The following is a 6,196-nucleotide window of genomic DNA, read 5'->3' as shown; positions in this document are numbered from 1 at the left end:
TTCCATTTATGAAAATACACCTAAGTCATTAACGATCGTGTTCAATAGATTTTTTTCTCATATTTATAATTGCAATTTTCTCGATTTTTTTGATTTTTTGTGATTTTTAAAAATTTTAAAATCTCAATGGGACAAAAAAACTTCAGATTCAAATTCAGTGGAACAAAGTACATAAAAATCATACTCAATCTGAATCCAAAAAATTTTTTTAATCTCGATAATTTCGATTTTTTATGATTTCTTGCAATTTTTTTTGGGTTTTTTGCAATTTTTTCAAATTTTGACGGCTCGAGGAGCTACTAAACATTTAGATTCAGATTCTGTGAATTGAAATACATAAAAATCATACGTAATCTAAGTCCAAAAAATTTTTTTCATTGCTGTTACTGCAGTTTTTCGCAATTTTTTGCCTTTTTTTGGGTTTTTTGTATTTTACTCAAAATTTTGAGGGTGTATCGGCAAAATTAACTTCAGATTCGGATTCAGCGCGTCAAAATACATAAAGACAGATAGGTCCGGTCAAAAGTACAGAGCACTTTTTTTTTTTGTGGGCCGGTGTTATAATATAGTACGTAGTTTTACTAGTATAGTAGTAACGATGATTGACAACATTTATAACTCATATTCAAATAAAATTAATTCACGTACTATCATTCGTACCCGACAAGAAATTGTAGTGAGGAATGCCGAAGAATTAGTGAGGGGCAAGTTTGGCTTTCCTAACTTAGGCAAGCCTAATTTGCGCCTTCTTAAATCCACGTTAGGCAAAACGAAGATTGGCATGCCAAATTTGCATGTAATTTGGGACATCTATGGCAAGCCGAACTTCGGCGAACCTTTGGAATGCCTGACTAGCTGGAAGTAACGATAACAAAAGATTTGCCGAAGTTTGGCTTGCCATAAATGTCCCTAATTACCTTTAAGTTTGGTAAACCGAACTTTCGTAAGCCTTTGGATTTTATAATTTCCTGTAAGTTAGGTATTCCAAACATTCGCCAAACTTCGTCTTACCATAGATGGCCCCAATTACTTTCAAGTTTGGCAAACCGAACTTCCGTAGACCTTTGGATTTTATAATTTCCTGCAAGTTAGGCATTCCAAACATTCGCCGAACTTCGGTGTTTCTTGCCAAAGTACTCTAAAACGGAGTGGGGGAAGATATTTGGCTTCAAGTCTTTTCAAGGTTAAGCCTTTTAGTTCTATACATATACAAGTGTGTATTTATGAGAGTATTGGTGTATTGTACTTAGAAACATGGTGTCTTATGTAACGCTGATCGCTTTTTGTTGACGCTGTCAGTATACGCCAATACTCTACATATTTTTAAATCAATATCAGTCTTTCTGTAAATGAGGTGCATTCAACATCTCTATCACACGTTCGTTTTATTTTTTTGAGTTTAAATGTTTTATGTGCACTGATAGTTATTACTTAATATACTTATAACAGTACTGCTGGATAATTTGTATTTAATTGACAATTCTATTTAATTAATTTAGTATCTTTATTTAATAATATTTCTTTTATTATTTAGTAAATAAAAATGTTCATAATAAATGATAAGTCGTATCGGAAACGGGAGCTAAGTCGTTTCAGAGCCGCAAAATTTCGTGAAGCGCGACGTATGCTATCTGACGTGAATCAACCGGGTTTATCTAATGATAATAAAAGTGCCGATGTGATATCAAATGACGTTGAAATGCCTTGTAATGTGTCCCTTACAAATAATGATAATAGTGCTCCTGGTTTAAGTTGTGATCCTGTTCATGAACGAATGAGTGACCATGAATTGAGTACTGAAGGATCAGCAATTTACATATCGATGTCTGATAACTAAGCACAAAGTAATGATAATAGTAGCTTTGAATTCAGTGTTGAAGAACAACTTTATAATATCACGATGACCTCAAATTCGGATAGTGATAATGATATAAGTAATGGAATAGAGGATTTATCTGATATGGACCGACTTCAGGAATGGGCGTTGATGATGCCTCCTCTTGCGCATACTCGATCGGAACAATTAATGGATATTTTAAGACAAAAGTATCCAGATTTGCCGAAAAGTGCCAAGACATTTTTAGGCACGGACACTTTTGAATATGAAATCGAGAATTTTGGCCAAAACGAGGAGTTTGTTTATTTTGGGATAAAAAATAACTTACAAAAATGTTTTAACATTAAACTACACGAGACTGATGATATAGAACTTTTAATTAATGTTGATGGTGCTCCAATATTCAAATCTAGTCGTAAACAGTTGTGGCCAATATTGTGTCAAATGTTTAATCACCGTAATCTATATAAACCATTTCCGGTAGCTATTTATTGCGGTGATAATAAACCTAATAACATGAATCTCTACTTTGAAAAATTTATTGCGGAAGTAAATGAAATACAAAATACTGGTATAATGATAAACAATCGTTTATTCAATGTATCAATCAAAGGGTTTGTATGCGATAGACCTGCACGGTCATTATTAAAGTGCATGAAAAATCACGGAGGCTATTATGCATGTGAGAGATGCACAATAAAAGGCCTACGGGTTAATAAACGAACTGTTTACCCTCTCACAAATAATTATCAACTGAGAACTGATGAATCTTTTAGGAATCAGTCAAATCTACAACACCATACTGGAATATCACCCCTGCTTCAGATTGAACCTCAAATAGATTTAGTTAATCAATTTGTACTTGACCCAATGCATTTACTATTTTTAGGAGCCCAAAAAAAATTTTTCGATTGTTGGCTAGATGGTGCAATTTGTAAAAAATTAAAAATAAGTAATGCTAATAAAACTAGATTGTCACTGATGTTAACTCGAATTAAAGTTCCAGCAGAGTTCCAAAGAAGTACTCGCTCATTAGCAGATTTTCATAAATTTAAATCGACAGAATTTCAATTTATTCTATTATACGCTGGACCTGTGGTATTTAAAAAAGTTCTGTCCGAAACAGTGTACAAGCATTTTTCTACTTCTTCACGTTGGATGTAGAATATTATGGTCTAGTGAAAATGCTGTTGAAAAACAGGAACATGCAAAATTTTTGTTAGAATCATTTGTCCGTATTGCACCTTTGATATACGGCTTGCAATTTGTTGTTGGAACAATTCATAATATTTATTATATACCTGATGACGTCGCATACATGCAGTGTTCCTTGGCCCCTATTTCAAGTTATTCATTTGAAAACTTATTAGGAAAAATCAGAAAATTATTAAGAACTGGTCATAAACCGCTTTCTCAACTGTGCCGGCGGTTTAATGAGATTTCGACATCTACTGGTTTGTGTCCTAAGCCACAGTTAACAAATACAATAGAAATATTCAATGAATATCAAAACGATGACACAAATGAATTAATAATAAAACGATTGAAATTTAAAAATGTACTATTGACTACTAAATCCCCGGATAATATTGTCTTATTAAAAAATCATGAAGTTTTCAAAATTTATAAAATATTTCGGTTTTCAACAGATGATGAAATGTCAATCAAAATAAATGGGAAAATATTAAGAAAAAAAAAATCTCTTTTTACATATCCTTGTGATTCAAATGATTTAGAAATGTGGAAAGTGAGTGAGAATAGTGGAACAATGGCTACATATAAGATAACGGAAATTATAAAAAAAATGGTCTGTATTAATTTAAGTTATGAGGGCAATGAAAAAATATACGTAATGCCATTATTGCACATGTAATAAGAATTTTTAGTGACATTTTTAAAAAAATTTAAATAACATTTGATATTTGTGAAACCTAAGTAAATTATTGCTAAAACATTTTTAATCCCGCTTACAAAACAAAAAGTTATAATTTTTTTTTATTTTAAAATAACGATACTAATATTTAAACACGACGATCAATATTTTAAATAAATAAATTTTAAAAAAATTGATGGAAGATATTGATGTTTCGTACGTTGAGAAAAAAAGTGAACAAGTTACAAGGGAGCAATTCTTAGAAGCCAATGTATATATATGCATATACTTGTATATAGCAATACCAGCAGCGTTCGACTGTCACTTTGCGGATGAGAAAGATTACATTTTCCATATACTTATTCTGATTTAGTGAGTTGCGTTAAAGAGTGCGATGATACAGTTGAAAAAAGTACTAGATATTTATTTTATTATTGAATAGAGTGATTTTTATATAATAACGAAGGCATTCATAAGATATTTGTAAGTGATTAAATACAATGAGTTGAGTTTTGTTAAATCAGGCGGGAAAAAGTTACTAATATTTAAACACGTCGATCAATATTTTAAACAGATAAATTAAAAAAAAAAATTGACTGGTAGATATTGATGTTTTGTACGTTGAGAAAAAAGTGAACGAGTTACGAGGGAGCAATTCTTAGAAGCCAAAGTATATATATGTATATACTTGTATATAGCAATACCAGCAGCGTTCGACTGTCACTTTGCGGACGAGAAAGATCACATTCTCCGTATACTTATTCTGATTTAGTGAGTTGCGTTAAAGAGTGCGATGATACAGTTGAAAAAAGTACTAGATATTTATTTTATTATTGAATAAAGTGATTTTTATATAATAACGTAGACATTCATAAGATATGTGTGTGATTACATACAATGAGTTGAGTTTTGTTAAATCAAGCGGGAAAAAAATTGTATATTAAGTAATTACGGTTAAACAGCAATGGATATTGAGATATAGGAAAAAAAAGAGGTCAGTGTGGAGACTCATTTATTGTATATGAGGATTTCTTATGCTATTGTTGTGGCAGTGGACTCTGTTTAAGCAAGTGTGACAAGTGTAGTGTTGGCGTGCATCTCTGTTGTAACCTGAAACCGCTCACCATACATTAGTTATTTTCACATAAAATATTGACATATATCAGCAAGTGAAAAGTGAAGATTGCCCTTTTAGATTATTTATTTACATACATTTTTTTCGAGTCAAAATAATGAGTAATAAAAAAAAGAACGGTAGCACCCCCGAAATCAAGTATAAATTGGTATTATTTAAAACTAATGATAAAAAGAAAGGTAAAGAGTTTATAAATATTGTTCCATCTAAGTGGATTTATTGGGATGACGATTTTGAAGAATTAAGAGTTAAATTCATGCCAGAAGAATCGTATAGTAGCAAGAAAAATCTTGAGTTATTGAACAAGATGGTAAAAAACTGTAATGAGCCTTCCAGTACTTGGCCATCGTATGCTATCGAGATCCGTGGACGCGCAAGTAAGTTTCTTCTAATTTATAATAAATAAATTACAAATAAATAAATTTATAATACATTATCCTACAGATTCGGAATTATTTTTGTATTTTTTGTGCTTGTAAGATACACAGTAAAAAATTTTGCGTCATCGCGTCAAAAAACTTACTGTTAAAAATTTTTGTGTTAAATATTTAATACTTTTATGTGTAGATTTAACATTTATTCTGTAAAATTAACACAAAAAAGTGTTAAATATTTAACATAAAAATAATTAACACAAAATTTTTTGACGCAATGACGCAAAATTTTTTACTGTGTACACTTTTTATCATTTTTCTTTTAAAGTAATTTTTAATATCAATTATTATCCTTAATATTAAATAATACCAATATCTTTTGTTCAATAGTTATCTTTTTATTACTAAAAATAAATTGTCACAATTAAAAATTTTTGCAGGAACTTACGAAGAAGCTGAAGTTTTAGCGAATAAGCTACTATGTGAGCCTTATGGGTACTCTACTGATAATCAAGAAAGGGCTAAAAAAAAAGCAAAAGAAGATGAAGAATTTATAAAAACTTACAGACAAGAGAAAACAGCTAATGACTTATTAAATGCTACGAGCTTCAATTTATCTGCTTCCTTTTCGAAAAGCTCAGGTAACTTATGATTGCACACTTTTTTAATTTATTCTATGCTAGCCTCTATATTTTTATTAATTATAAGGTCAAAAATCTCACGGGGTCAAATGTGGAAAAGGCTCATCTAGTACTACCAAGAAAAATGACGCTGCAAATAAACTCACAGGTAATATAGGATATCCTATGTACATGTATATACACTCCTACTATATTTTTTTATTTAATAATAAATTTTCATATATAATTAACTGACACAGAAAATTCGAGTGGGCTAAAGCGTACAAGAAAATCAGGGGAATCTTCAGACTCAGAAGGGGAACGTTCTGCATACATCGACAAATTCAACAGGCAAAA

This window comes from Cotesia glomerata, linkage group LG9 (genome assembly GCF_020080835.1).
Source record: "Cotesia glomerata isolate CgM1 linkage group LG9, MPM_Cglom_v2.3, whole genome shotgun sequence".
In the NCBI taxonomy this organism is placed as follows: Eukaryota; Metazoa; Arthropoda; class Insecta; order Hymenoptera; family Braconidae; genus Cotesia; species Cotesia glomerata.
This window is presented reverse-complemented; position numbering follows the sequence as displayed.